At 46.8% G+C, this 13,641-nt stretch overlaps 1 protein-coding gene and 1 long non-coding RNA gene across 2 annotated transcripts in view; one reads left to right on the top strand and one right to left on the bottom strand.

Annotated features, from left to right (window-relative positions):
* The window catches only part of exoc4 (exocyst complex component 4), a 617,734-nt gene that overhangs the window by 73,812 nt on the left and 530,281 nt on the right, over positions 1-13,641 (bottom strand). The gene's annotated exons all lie outside the window — the stretch shown is intronic.
* Positions 1-13,641, top strand: part of LOC139278431 (uncharacterized) — a 133,642-nt gene that overhangs the window by 115,947 nt on the left and 4,054 nt on the right. The gene's annotated exons all lie outside the window — the stretch shown is intronic.

The following is a 13,641-nucleotide window of genomic DNA, read 5'->3' as shown; positions in this document are numbered from 1 at the left end:
GCACTTTTTGAAGGGGAGCCGGCCAGTTTGCACGGCGTGGTGGCCAATGTTCCTCCCTCAACCAACAACACCAAAGCCAGATTAGCGAGTCACTTATCGCTTGTGGGACCTAGCTTGTGCAGATTGACTGCACACCAACAGTTGCACTTCAAAAATAGTACATTGGCTGTAAAGCACCTTGGAATGCCTGGTTAAGGTGTTAGGCTCTTTCCTTCTATTGGGAAGTGGGACACCATTTGGCATAAATTACCAGGATTGAGCATTTGAGGGTTGCTTCAGATCCAGTATAAATGGCAGAATTAGAAGAATAGCTATGACTGCTAGATATTTGTAATCAAAAACACAACATGCTGAATATACTGATTAAAACTACCCTGAAATGTTAACCTGTCATTCCTCTTCTGAAGCTGCATATCCTGCTCTGCATTTCCCCCCATTTTCTCTCTTCATTCTAATGTGGATAATAATCTTGGCCTGCATTTCAATCTGAAGTTTAATTTTATGCACACAATATATTAGCAATCTTGTGCTATAATTGCAGGCCTCCGCACAAGAGATGGCACATTACACCTCGCGCTACCATATCCCACATGTTCAATATTTCAAAATAACTGAAAATAAGCACAATGTTTTTAGATTGCCTGCACGTCTGCCTCTGGCCCTATGTTCCCCGCTCACCGTTAGGCAGGTAAATTGGGTGCCTTGTTCCCATGGGACCGCAGCTCCCAATGTGGCTTGCTGTCTTTCTCCTCTGCTGGTTAGCCTTTGCAGCTTTTTTGCTGCTGTTCGGCCCACATCCCCATCCCTTATCAGAGGCTGTGTCACTTGCTGCTGTTAGCCTCTGATATGGGAATGTGGGCCCTGTGTCACTTGCATCCCTCCTCATGACTTGTCATCTGAAGGCCTCCCAAACAATAGCTTCCCGTCTATTATGGTGTGTCCAGCGGCCTCCCGTCCCAATTGATTGAAACCTTTGTGGTTTTAGCCGCAGATCTCCTCTGCTTGCGGCTTCCGTTGTGGCCTCTGCCTCCCACTGTGCACTTGACAAGTTAGAGCCAGAAGCAAAGTTATCAACTGCAGGTAAGGATTCCCTCAAAAGCTTGCCTCAAAAACTTTGGGGAAGTCCCTGTTACTTGAATTACAGAGCCTTTAAGAAACAGCAACTATCCCAAACCGGAGGCGAGTAGGGGGGGTTCCCAAACTGTCGCTGCTGCTCCCTTTTCGTGCCACATGTGCCCATGCCTCCCCACCCTGAACCACCCCAAACTACCACATGTGCCCTTGCCTTCCCACCTGTGTCTGTGCCTTCCCACACCGTACACTTTCCCTCTCCTACTGCTCCTCACCCTGGCCTCCCTGCCCGTCGCCCTTTCCCTCTAACCTCCCGAACCCACTCACTCATGTCACCCAACCTCTTGCCCTTTCCCTCCTACCACCTTTTACTGCAAGCCTACTCCCTACCCAGCTGGTACCTTGTGTGGAAAATGCAGTTTATGGTCTGGATCCCTCCTTTTCTCCCTGCAATCCGACACCACTCAGTAGATCCCTTTTCCATCCAACCACCATCAGAATATGCTGCTTTCCCCACCATCTCCCATCCGAAAGGAACACCCATCATTTCCCCGGGAAAAGAGAGGAATACAGAAAACAAGAGAAAGAGAGAAGGAATCAAGAGAGAAGGAAAACAGGAGAGAAAACCAGAAGAGAAAAGGGAGAGAAGCAGAAAAAGAGAGAAAGAGAGAAGCAGCAACTGGGGAATTTAAATTCAGTTAATTAAATAAATCTGGAATAAAAAGCAAGTGTCCGTAATGGTGGCCATGAAACGACTGGATTGCTGTAAAAACCTATCTGGTTCACTAATGTCCTTTCGGGAAGGAAATCTGCCGCCCTTACCCAGTCTGGCCTATATGTGACTCCAGACCCACAACAATGTGGCTGACTCTTAAATAAAAACAGAAAATGCTGGAAATCTCAGCAGGTCAGGCAACATCTGTGGAGAGGAAGCAGAGTTAGCGTTTTGGGTCAATGACCCTTGGTTGACTCTTAACTGCCCTCTGAAATGGCCTAGCAAGCCACTCAGTTGTACACAACCACTACGAAAAACAGTAAGACTGAAGCGGTTCAAGAAGGCGGCTCACCACCATCTTCTCAAAGGCAATAAATGCTGGCCTTGCTAGCAGCACCCACATCCCATGAATGAATAAAGAAAAACATGCAGATGCCGGAGGCAGGTAAGAGAGAACGTATCCTCCGACTTACTGTGAGCAACGCCACGGACGATCCATTGCTCGAATTTTAAAAGTCCTGCGTGTATTGTTCACACTCCCTGTGGGCACCACATTTGCTGCTCGTCATCTTCAGCGTATCCCCTGACTCAACTTGACTGACAGCACGGGGTTACTCCTTTTATTTGTAAACATGGTTCAAATTATTGAGAGTGTTTGTGAAGCCCCGAAGATTGACTGACAGCAGACCCCACAAAAAACCGTCTCTATTTAGAAAAAAGGAAAGCTAACCTCAAAAGAGGTGATTTGATCCGTGATAAAACTTTGTGACGTTGCTCAAATGACCATTATTTGTGCGTGAACCGTGACAGTAAGCAGCTATTGGCCACTGGGGACTTTGCAGCTAAGCCTGGTTATGTCTTCACCTGAAGTGCAGACACAATGTAGTTCCAGCAGGGATGCCTGGACAATGATCTTGAATGGTTATTCTGGCCAATATTTTCCTTCCCTATTCCAAGAGCACTGAGGGCAATTGTGACACCTCTCCTGCCACCAAGTGCATATGGCTCAGTTCCGTACCCGGCAATGCATTTATCCATATGTGGGAAAGTATTTTTTAATTTAATGTTGATTTTGACATGGATCATAGAAATGCTAAATGGTTGCAATATATAAGGATTGAGAGTCAAAGATTCTGAATACTGATGTACTCTTGTGTCTTTCCTCAAAATATACACAGGATTCTACACTTAAACTAGGCATTTTAAAATAACTGTAATCTTTTAACAAATATCCTCCTCCTATTTTACATTGTTTATTGCAACTGCTGTAAGTTGCCTTACACAGTTACTTCAGCTCATGTTTCAGATATTCCACCGAACATATTTTCACTGAGGTAGGAGAATGGGAAAGTTAGCTCTTTTGTTCTTCTTTTCTTTGACTCTGTTTGACGCGTTCACGATTTTCTAGAAGCTGTAGGGCCCTGAAGCCCTTTTCGCTTTTTTTTGTTCTAATGTGTTTTCTTGCTCTGCTCCATTTGGCACACTGTCTGAGCTGTTAGGAGTGGTGACAAGTTACCCTGCGTGCTTGAGGGGGAGCTGTCTCCATGCCAGATCGCAATCAGCTAGCTCTGAAACACTCTGCCACCTTCAGAACCAGGCAATTCTAGGCAGTTTTTAAAACTCTAGGTGTCAGTGGCTTTTGACAAACATCCATATTGATATTTGGAGATGGTACACATGGACAGTTTTCAATGCCCCAGCTTTCAAAAGGAAAATGCAGTCTCTTATTAATATGACATACAGCATTTCACAGAATCATACAGCACAGAAGGAGGCCATTTGGCTCAGCTTTATGTGCCGGCTCTTTGAAAGAGCTATCCAATTAGTCCCCCTCCCCTGTCCTTTCCTCGTAGCCCTGAATATAGTTCCTTTTCAAATATAAATCCAATTCCCTTTTGAAAATTACTATTGAAACTGCTTCTACCGCCCTTTCAGGCAGCACATTCCAGACCACAACTCGCTGCGTAAAAATATTTCTCCTCATTTCCCCCCACGGTTCTTTTGCCAATTATCTTAACTTTGTGTCCTCTAGTTACCGACCTTCCTTCCAGTGGAAACAGTTTCTCCCTATCTACTCTATCAAAGCCCCTCGCATTTCTGAAAACCTCGATTAAATCTCCTCTTAACCGTCTCTGCTCTAAGGAGAACTGTTGTGTATGTATGCCTGTTTACTGTGTGATGTCTGTAACACTGTTATGTAACACTGAATGTACCCTTACACTGTACACACCTTGCCTGTACACCAGAGGTTGCTGCTGCTGGAGACCTAAGGGTTACCGGCACACTGCAGGTAACCCAGTATAAAAAGGAACACACAGCTTGTTGTCCTCACTCAGGAGCTGCAAATAAAGGACTACAGGTCTACACAGTTTAAGTATCATACCCTGCCTCGTGGAGTCATTACTAAAGGTGCCGACATACGCTACAAGAACAATTACAGCTTCTCCAGTCTCTCCACATAACTGAAGTTCCTCATCCCTGGAACAATTCTAGCAAATCTCCTCTGCACTGTCTCCAGGGCCTTGACATCCTCCTAAAATGTGATGCCCGGAATTAGACACAATACTTCAGCTGAAGCCTAACCAGTTATTTAGAAAGATTTAGCACAACTTCCTTGCCTTTGTACTCTATTTATAAAGCCAAGGATCCCATATGCTTTTTAACAGACTTATCAATGTCCTGCCACCTTCAAAGATTTGTGTATGTGAACTTCCATTTGGTGAAAATCTAATGAAACCTTTCATAATAGAATAGCAGTTTGACACTGGGGCACCCCAATGTCTTGAGTCTTGAGGTAGTTGAACATTTGGCTGCATCCATAATCCCCTGACCACCTTCAAATGGTGGGTTATAGGTCTCAGTTGTGCTGCTGTACAAAAGTAGAGTGAGAAAGTTCGATAAACCCAGAGTGAAGAGAGGAGAGACTTGCATAAAAGTTGAGTGAGAAAAAGTTGGATAAACCTAGAGGTAGAGAGAGTAAGTGTGTGGGAGAGGCAGAGAGATCGAGATCAAGATCGAAAGAGTCCAGGACAAAGAGAGAGGGGGGAAAAACAGAAATAATTAGAGAATGGGAGACAAATAAATAAGCAGTTAAAGGAGGAGGAAAAGCAATTGTTTTTTCAATTTTTGCCTGTGGGAACCCCATGGGGGAGGAACATTATATAATTCGTACACCATCAGTCTCTTTGCATAAAGGTCCTGTTGTTACAAAACAACATATTCTCTGACATACTGTGAGCAACGTTATGGAAGATCAGTTACTTTTACTTCAAAATAGCATACGGCTCTTCAAGACAAAAGATCATGAAAATTAGCTGCAACCTGTGTGGGAGTAGAAATGTTTTTGTATCTGTTCCCACTTCACCTGCACCAACCTGGCAGGGTCTTTTCAAATATGAAGTGTTATTAGAATTCTATTTCCCTTCATGGCTCAGCCAGTTCAATTTCTGGTCTTTTGACCATTCCCGGGCTGGTGGTAGGGGCACTTCAACAGCACTGGTTAGGAAGGCGAAAATCATCCAGTTTTCGTGTTTCTGAACATCATCCATTGATCGTTACTGCAAAGTGTGCATGTGTGGACATGGAGTAAAGACAGCATCGGGCTCCATTGCAATTCCTGATTTGGTCCAATAATCTGCTGAAACTCATTGGCGAGGCTCATACGTAATCAATGATGACTTGGGCAAGGTAACAAAGGGTGCCCACTATCAGACAAATTGTACCCAGCCAAGAATCAATGCCTGGAGGGAAGAACATTGTCAGCAAAAAGGAAAAAAAGCTTGAAATCACTAATTAGATCATCTTTCTTTGTATTTAACCGCATTATTTTCAACATTGCTCCCAACCACATAATCCATCCACCAATGGGATACTGCAGTTGAATTGTTTCTATTCCAAATGATTGTGTGACTCTTACTAAGCGATTACCTTAGGAACGTAGCAAGTATTGGGTCTTGTGGTCAGAGTCAGATTATGGATAGTGGCTATTGAAATCTTAAGGAAATCTGATGCAAGAGTAATAATGCACTCACCCCTGAATCAAGGCTCCAACACTTAGTGGAGGTGACAGTCCCAACAGAGCCATCACTCACTGTGAGGACAGCACCATGTCTTAGGCATGAAAAACTGAGGTGCTGAGACAGAGAATCAGGACCACTGAGTGAACGGAACTGGCGTTGCACAGTAGTGGACTGCGGATGCGGATGGGGTTGGGGATGGGGGGGAAAGAGAGAGAAAGAAGGGTAGAGTAGGAGTGCCAACGCTGCTCCTGACATTGAGACAGTCTTGTATAGTACTGCAATGGGGTAATGCCAGAATATCAATGCATTTGTTGGCAGGTATTGATTCTATGTAGTATTGGGAGATACTGCGATAAACTACTGAAGAATTTTAAATGGAGTGATAAGCTACTGAAGTTGTTTCCAAGATCAACTTACCAGCTTGCCCGAGGCTTTGTTGGCAAGTTAAAATTTGTCTCACGAGATGTCTAAAACTACTACTCCCTGCTGATAGTGTATTGTTGAAATAAAATTTTATTGCAAGTACTGGATAAGGCTTCTGGCATTGACACAGCACTGTGCGCCATTTAATGTTACTTAAGTAAAGGATGTGATTGCCCAGATTTGCAGGATGGCTACTAGAATACCAATTAGGACCATCCAGTCCCAATGTCTCAGCATTTCTTCAATTTTTTCCCATTACATGAATTTTGCTACCAAGCTCAAAGACCTGATCCCACACTGTACAACCTCCTGTAGTTCTTTCCATACCTCTGGATCTCATGTCCAGTGCCCTGCTTCACAACCCCCGATATGCTCTCTCCCTCAATTCCCTGCCCAAATTCAACTTCACAACGCCCCCCCCCCCCTGCCCCACACCATCCCGCCACACCCTACATCCTTCCCCAATTCTTTCTCCAGTCCACCTCAAAGCCCCACACTCCATATTACCCATGCACTCTTTCCCCCTCAATCTCCTATATAGTCTTTAAAGCTTTCATTCCGGACCCTCCCAGAACTCTCTCCCCAGTCCCACAACTCCAGTCTCAATAGCCCTGAGTTTACACTCGACATCTCCAACTCTGTCTAGTCTCAATGCTTCCGCTCTCGCACGTTGCAAATTTAAATACACCCCTCAGCTCCAGGTTGCCTGTCTGATCTCAACACTCCAAATACAAACTTCCGATCGACAAGGAAGGGAAGCTCATGTTAAAACGGACGTTAGTATGCAAGCAAATAACAATGTTCGCAAGGCTCCCTGGAATATTCCTTCAAATAAATCATGCTATATAAAGCAGCTGAAGAATTGGATCCTATTGCTGGAAAATGGGCAAACATTTCAGCAATTCTTTGTGTTAGTAAATGTCTTGGGGCATTTTTTGGCATTAAGCTGCCTTCATTTATTTTCTATTGTGGCCTAATAATACACATTGTTACACACAGTGGATAGACATCAGCGGCCCTTTATAACATTGCAGGGGCCCTCATATTCATGAAATACTGAATCCGCTTCCCCCCCGATGATGTCATGACTTCTAATTCAATTTAAGAGAATAAATTATATGAATTATTAAAAGAAAACCGAAGTCCCTTTTTCTCCACTCCTTGTGCTCAGAAGCGCACGGACGGAACCATCTGCTCAGCTATTTACCCTTGGTCTCCAGGGGGATAAAACTAACAGCGGCACCTGATCAGGTGACTTAACATCAGTGGGAAAGAACCCCAGACTGAAGCAGTTCAGTGCTTTTTATTCATGTAACACCTGCCACTGGTGGAGCATGATTTCATATGATTTCCTCATTTATTCAGTCAGCTGGAAGATCTGCTGACAGTCCCGGGACGTGGGTCCTGGCGTGTACACGGTTTGGCAACCAGGCTGAGAAGGAAGGGAACTCAGATGTCTACGCTGAGCCTTGCTGACAGCTACATACAGGCGAACACATCGTGCCGAAAAGGGAATAGAAATCAAATCTCTCAGTCAACACTGCCAGATCAGAGGTTTATAAAACACAAAATGCCTTGGGCTCTGCATTTAGGATATTTTGCAACAAAATGTTAGTTTAGCTCTTTAATTGCAGACATTCTTTTATGGGGTACTGTCAGCTGCTGCGTAAATAAAATATCAGAAGTTTATCAAAATATGCAAAGTGCTGGTATTGAGCAATGTAAATAAAATAATCTTTCAACATGATAAAAACATCAGGGGTCTGTTATCTAAATCTTACGTTTTTTCCCCCCTGAATTCTCTTCCCATCTCTCCTGAGAATGGGCGACTAATGAGGGGTCAATGAGCAATGGGTAGTGACAGCCATGAGCTCACCCATGTGGCCATTTGTCATGTGCAAATATGGACAGGAATGCTGCCATGCTATTTGACTTTACAACAACAACTTATATTTATACAGCGCCTTTAAAAGTAGTAAAACGTGCCAAGATGCTTCACAGGAGTATTATAAATCAAAAAATTAAAACAGCGAGCCACATAAGGAGAAATTAGAGCAGGTGACCAAAAGCTTGGTCAAAGAGGTAGGTTTTAAGGAATGTCTTAAAGAGAGAGAGGCGGAGAGGTTTAGGCTGGGAGTTCCAGAGCTTAGGGCCTAGGCAGCAGAAGGCACGGCCACCAATAGTTCAGCGATTATAATCACGGATGCTCAAGAAGGCAGAATTAGAGGAGCGCAGATATCTCAGGGGGTTGTGAGGCTGAAGGAGATTACAGAGATAGGGAGGGGTGAGGCCGTGGAGAGTCTTGAAAACAAGGATGAGAATTTTGAAATTGAGATGTTGTTTAACCGGGAGCCAATGTTGGTCAGCAAGCACAGGGGTGATGGGTGAGCGGGACTTGGTGTGAGTTAGGACATGGGAAGCCGAGTTTTGGATCACCTCAAGTTTGCATAGGGTAGAATGTGGGAAGCCAGGAGTGCGTTGGAATAGTCAAGTCGAGGTGTAACAAAAGCATGGATAAAGGTTTCAGTAATAGATGAGCTGAGGCAGAGGCGGAGACGGGCGATGCTAGAGAGATGGAAAAATGCAGTCTTAGTCATGCTGCGGATGTGTGGTCGAAAGCTCATTTCAGGGTCAAATATGAAACCAAGCTTGCAAACAGTTTGGTTCAGCCGGGAGAGGGTTAGAGTCAGCAGCTAGGGAACAGAGTTTATGGCAGGGACCGAAAACAATGGCTTCGGTCTTTCCAATATTTAATTGCAGAACATTTTTGCTCATCCAGAACTGGATGTCAGACAAGTGGTGGTGAGGTAGAGCTGGGTGTCATCAGCGTAGATGTGGAAACTAACACGGTGTTTTCCGATGATGCTGCCAAGTGGCAACAAGTAGATGGGAAATAGGAGCGGGCTAAGGATAGATCCTTGGGGGACACCAAAGGTAGCGATGCGGGAGCAGGAAGAGAAGCCGTTGCAGATGATTCCCTGGCTACGATTAGATAGATAAGAATGAAACCAGGCAAGTGCTATCCCACCGCCTTTACCACCCTGTCACCATTACCCCCCCGAAATCATCAAAGCCGAAACTCCAGCCCGATCTTCATTATTACTTTAAGAACATAAGAAATAGGAGCAGGAGTAGGCCATTTGGCTCCTCGAGCCTGCTCAGCCATTCAATAAGATCATGGCTGATCTGATCATGGACTCGGCTTCACTTCCCTGCCTGCTCCCCATAACCCTTTATTCACTTATCACTCAAACATCTGTCTATCTCTGCCTTAAATATATTTAATGCCCCAGCCTCCTCAGCTATCTGGGGCAGAGAATTCCATAGATTTACAACCCTCTCAGAGAAGAAATTCCTCCTCATCTCAGTTTTAAATGGGCGACCCCTTATTCTGAGACTATGCCCCCTAGTTTTAGTTTCCCCTATGAGTGGAAATATCTTCTCTGCATCCACCTTGTCGAGCCCTCTCATTATCTTATATGTTTCGATAAGATCACCTCTCATTCTTCTGAACGGCAATGAATATAGGCCCAACCTACTTGTAAAGTCCTTACTCTACAGCATGAAACCACACAAGGCACATTCTAGGGACAAGGCCACTCAGTGACCTTAACTCTTTATTACAGCACTCCAGAAGTGATGACCCTGCGTGGGACCTCCCCTTATATACCCGAGTGATCGGGTAAGGAGTGTCTCCCACAAGTTCACCCCCTGTGGTCAAGGTGTGCATCTGTGTTGAGTGTATTCAGTAATACAGTGGTGTTACATTGCAGTTACATATATGACATCACCTTCCCGGCCCCCCCCCCCCCCGCCCCCAAAGTCTTATTGGGATCATAGGTTTAGTCTTTCAGGTGGTCTGCACTCCCTCGTGGAGCGCCGTAGTTGGGGCTCTGGTTGTTGGACACTGACGTGAGTGTCTGTCACCTGTGGTGATTCCGGCCTGACCTCAGGAACTGTGCATTCCTCTGATTGCTCTTGTTGCACGTTCACTGGCGGTAGTGTGAGCTCCATCTCATGGTCTTCTTCAGGTTCCTCCGTGTCATTGCTGAACCTTTTTTTTTAAAAACTTGGTCCAGATGCTTACGGCATATCTGGCCATTGTTGAGTTTTACCACAATGACCCTATTCCCCTCTTTGTCAATTATGGTAACCCTCGAGCCATTTGGGCCCCATGGCGTGATTGAGGACGAATACAGGATCATTTATTTCTATACATCTCCCCCTCGAATTACGGTCATGGTCCTCATTTTATGCTTTACGCTTGCCCTCAACTATGTCGGTCAGGATTGGGTGGATGAGGGACAACCGAGTTTTGAGTGTCCGTTTCATGAGTAGCTCTGCGGGCGGGACCCCCGTGAGCAAGTGCGGGCGGGACCTATAGGCCAGCAGGAGGCGCGATAGGCGGCATTGCAGGGAGGATCCTTGAATCCTGAGCATCCCTTGCTTAACAATTTGGACTGCACGTTCCGCCTGGCCATTGGAGGCCGGCTTGAACGGCGCAGTCCTGACGTGGTTGATGCCATTGCCCGACATAAACTTCCGGAATTCATAGCTCGTGAAACACGGGCCATTATCACTAACCAGGATGTCCGGCAAGCCATGGGTTGCGAAGATCACACGTAGGCTTTCCACGGTGGTGGATGACGTGCATGAATTCAGGATGATGTACTCGATCCATTTCGAGTACGCATCTACAACGATAAGGAACATCTTCCCCATGAACGGGCCCGCGTAGTCAACGTGAATGCGTGACTATGGCTTGGTGGGCCAGGGGCCACGGGCTGAGCGGGGCCTCCCTGGGGGCATTGCCCAGCTGGGCACATGTCGTGCACCTGCAAACACAGTGTTACAGGTCTGAGTCAATTCCAGGCCACTAAACGTGTGACCGGGCAATGGCCTTCATTATCACAATGCCTGGGTGCTCGCTGTGGAGTTCCCTGATGAACGCCTCCCTGCCTTTCTGGGGCATGACTACCCAGTTGCCCCATAGTAGGCAGTCAGCTTGGATGGAGAGCTCATCCATCCGTCTGTGGAATGGTCTGACCTCCTCAGGGCATGCTCAGTGTGCGGGCGCCCAATCCCCAGTCAGGACACATTTCTTAATCAGGGATAGGAGGGGATCCCTGTTTGTCCAGATTTTGATCTGGCGGGCTGTGATAAGGGAGCCTGCACTGTCGAAGGCATCGACAGCCATGACCATCTCAGCGCTTTGCTCAGCTGCCCCCTCGGTGGTGGCCAGTGGGAGCCTGCTGAGCGCAATTTTCAGTGCTGGGCCGGTGCCGGATGGAGTAGTCATAGGCCGCTAGCGTGAGAGCCCATCGCTGTATGCGAGCTGATGCGTTGGCATTGACAGCCTTGCTGTCTGACAACAGGGATGTGAGTGGCTTATGGTCCATCTCTAATTCAAACTTCCTACCAAAGAGGTACTGATGCATTTTCTTAACACCATAGACACATGCAAGTGCTTCCTTCTCAACCATCCCATAGTCCCGTTCTGCTTGGAAGAGCGACCTGGAGGCATAAGCCACATGTTGTAGCTGACCCTTAGCATTACCCTGCTGCAACACGCACCCAACCCCATAGGACGATGCATCACATGTCAGAACTAAACTTTTGCAAGCGTCGTACAGGGTCAACAACTTGTTTGAACACAGTAGGTTTCGCGCCCAATCAAAAGCCCGTTCCTGACAGTCCCCCCAAAACCAATCGTAACCCTTACGCAGGAACACGTGTAGCGGCTCCAACAACGTGCTCAAGTTTGGCAGAAAGTTCCCGAGATAGTTCAACAGTCCCAGGAATGAAAGCAGCTCCAATGTGTTGCAGGGCCTGGGTGCTCGTCGAATCGCCTCTGTTTCCGAATCCCATCTGCAGCACCCTCCTGCCCAGAAACTCAACCTCAGGAGCTAAGAACGTACATTTAGACTTCTTGAGTCGCAGGCCTACCCGGTCCAGTCGGCGCAACACCTCCTCCAGGTTGTGGAGATGTTCCTCGGTGTCTCGACCTGTAATGGGATACCGTTCAATAAAACCCTCATCATCATTGGTGGCGTTTTGGTGTATGAACTGTGAATAGTTGCCACATGGACCCGCTGAACCTCGGCGTCCATCGATTTGCCCCAAAAGTCATCCTGCCTCACAGAACCCTCTTCTGGTCCATCCGCCTCATATCAGTCTGGTTGCAGGCTTTCTGCACATATGAGCTAAATGACCACGGAGGTTGCAGTTTCTGCAGACAAACTGTTGGAATCTGCAAGATCTGGCTGAGTGTTTTCCCCCACACCTCCAGCATGAGTTAAAGTTTCCATTGTTGGGGACAAAAGGGCTGTGACCAGGAATTCCACGCTGACTGTCCCTCTGACTGCTCTTAAGTACCCTATTAGTAGGTGTCAATGGCCCCATACCGGGCTGCATTGTCCACTGTGATGACATGAACGTCCGTTCAGCCTGCCATTGTCTCTGTTGAGGTCCAACTCTGGGGTATATTACTGCCTGATGAATGTCGGACTGCCCCTGCCTGCCCACAGGGCTCTGAGTAGCATTGAGGACGTTGACTCCCTGATCCATCGCCGCATTGGAGGCAGAATTGCGCGCGTAAATCATTTTTGTCTCTTCCTCCCCTGCCATGAAAGTCTGAGCCAACAACGCCGCCGCTTCCAAGGTCAAGTCCTTGGTCTCAATTAACTTGCGAAAAATTCCCGCATGACCGATACCCTCGATAAAGAAGTCCCTTAGCATCTCCCCCCTGCAGGCGTCTGTGAACTTAGAGGGTGGCCAAGCACCTGAGGTCCGCTACAAAGTCCGGTATGCTCTGTCCTTCACGACGTCGGTGGGTGTAGAATCTGTGTTGAGCCATGTGTATGCTGCTCGCCGGCTTGAGGTGCTCCCCAATCAACTTGCTAAGCTCTTCAAAGGTTTTGTCCGATGGCTTTTCGGGTGCCACTAAGTCCTTCATGAGCGCCTAAGTCTTTGGCCCGCAGCTGGTCAAAAGATGAGCCCGTCGCTTGTCGGCCGCTGCATCCCCCAGCTAGTCTTTCATGACAAAGCTCTGCTGAAGCCTCTTAACAAAATCGTCCCAGTCTTCCCCAACACAGTACCGTTCATCTGTGCTACCGGTGGCCATTCTCGTGGGTTGTGAATTCCCGTTTCTCGTCACCAATGTAAAGTCCTTACTCTACAGCATGAAACCACACGAGGCACATTCCAGGGACAAGGCCACTCAGTGACCTTAACTCTTTATTACAGCACTCCAGAAGTGATGACCCTGCGTGGGACCTCCCCTTATATACCTGAGTGATCGGGTAAGGAGTGTCTCCCACAAGTTCACCCCCTGTGGTCAAGGTGTGCATCTGTGTTGAGTATATACAGTAATATAGTGGTGTTGCATTTAGTTACAAACATGACACTACTCAA

This window comes from Pristiophorus japonicus, chromosome 13 (genome assembly GCF_044704955.1).
Source record: "Pristiophorus japonicus isolate sPriJap1 chromosome 13, sPriJap1.hap1, whole genome shotgun sequence".
Lineage (NCBI taxonomy): Eukaryota > Metazoa > Chordata > Chondrichthyes > Pristiophoridae > Pristiophorus > Pristiophorus japonicus.
This window is presented reverse-complemented; position numbering and strand designations above follow the sequence as displayed.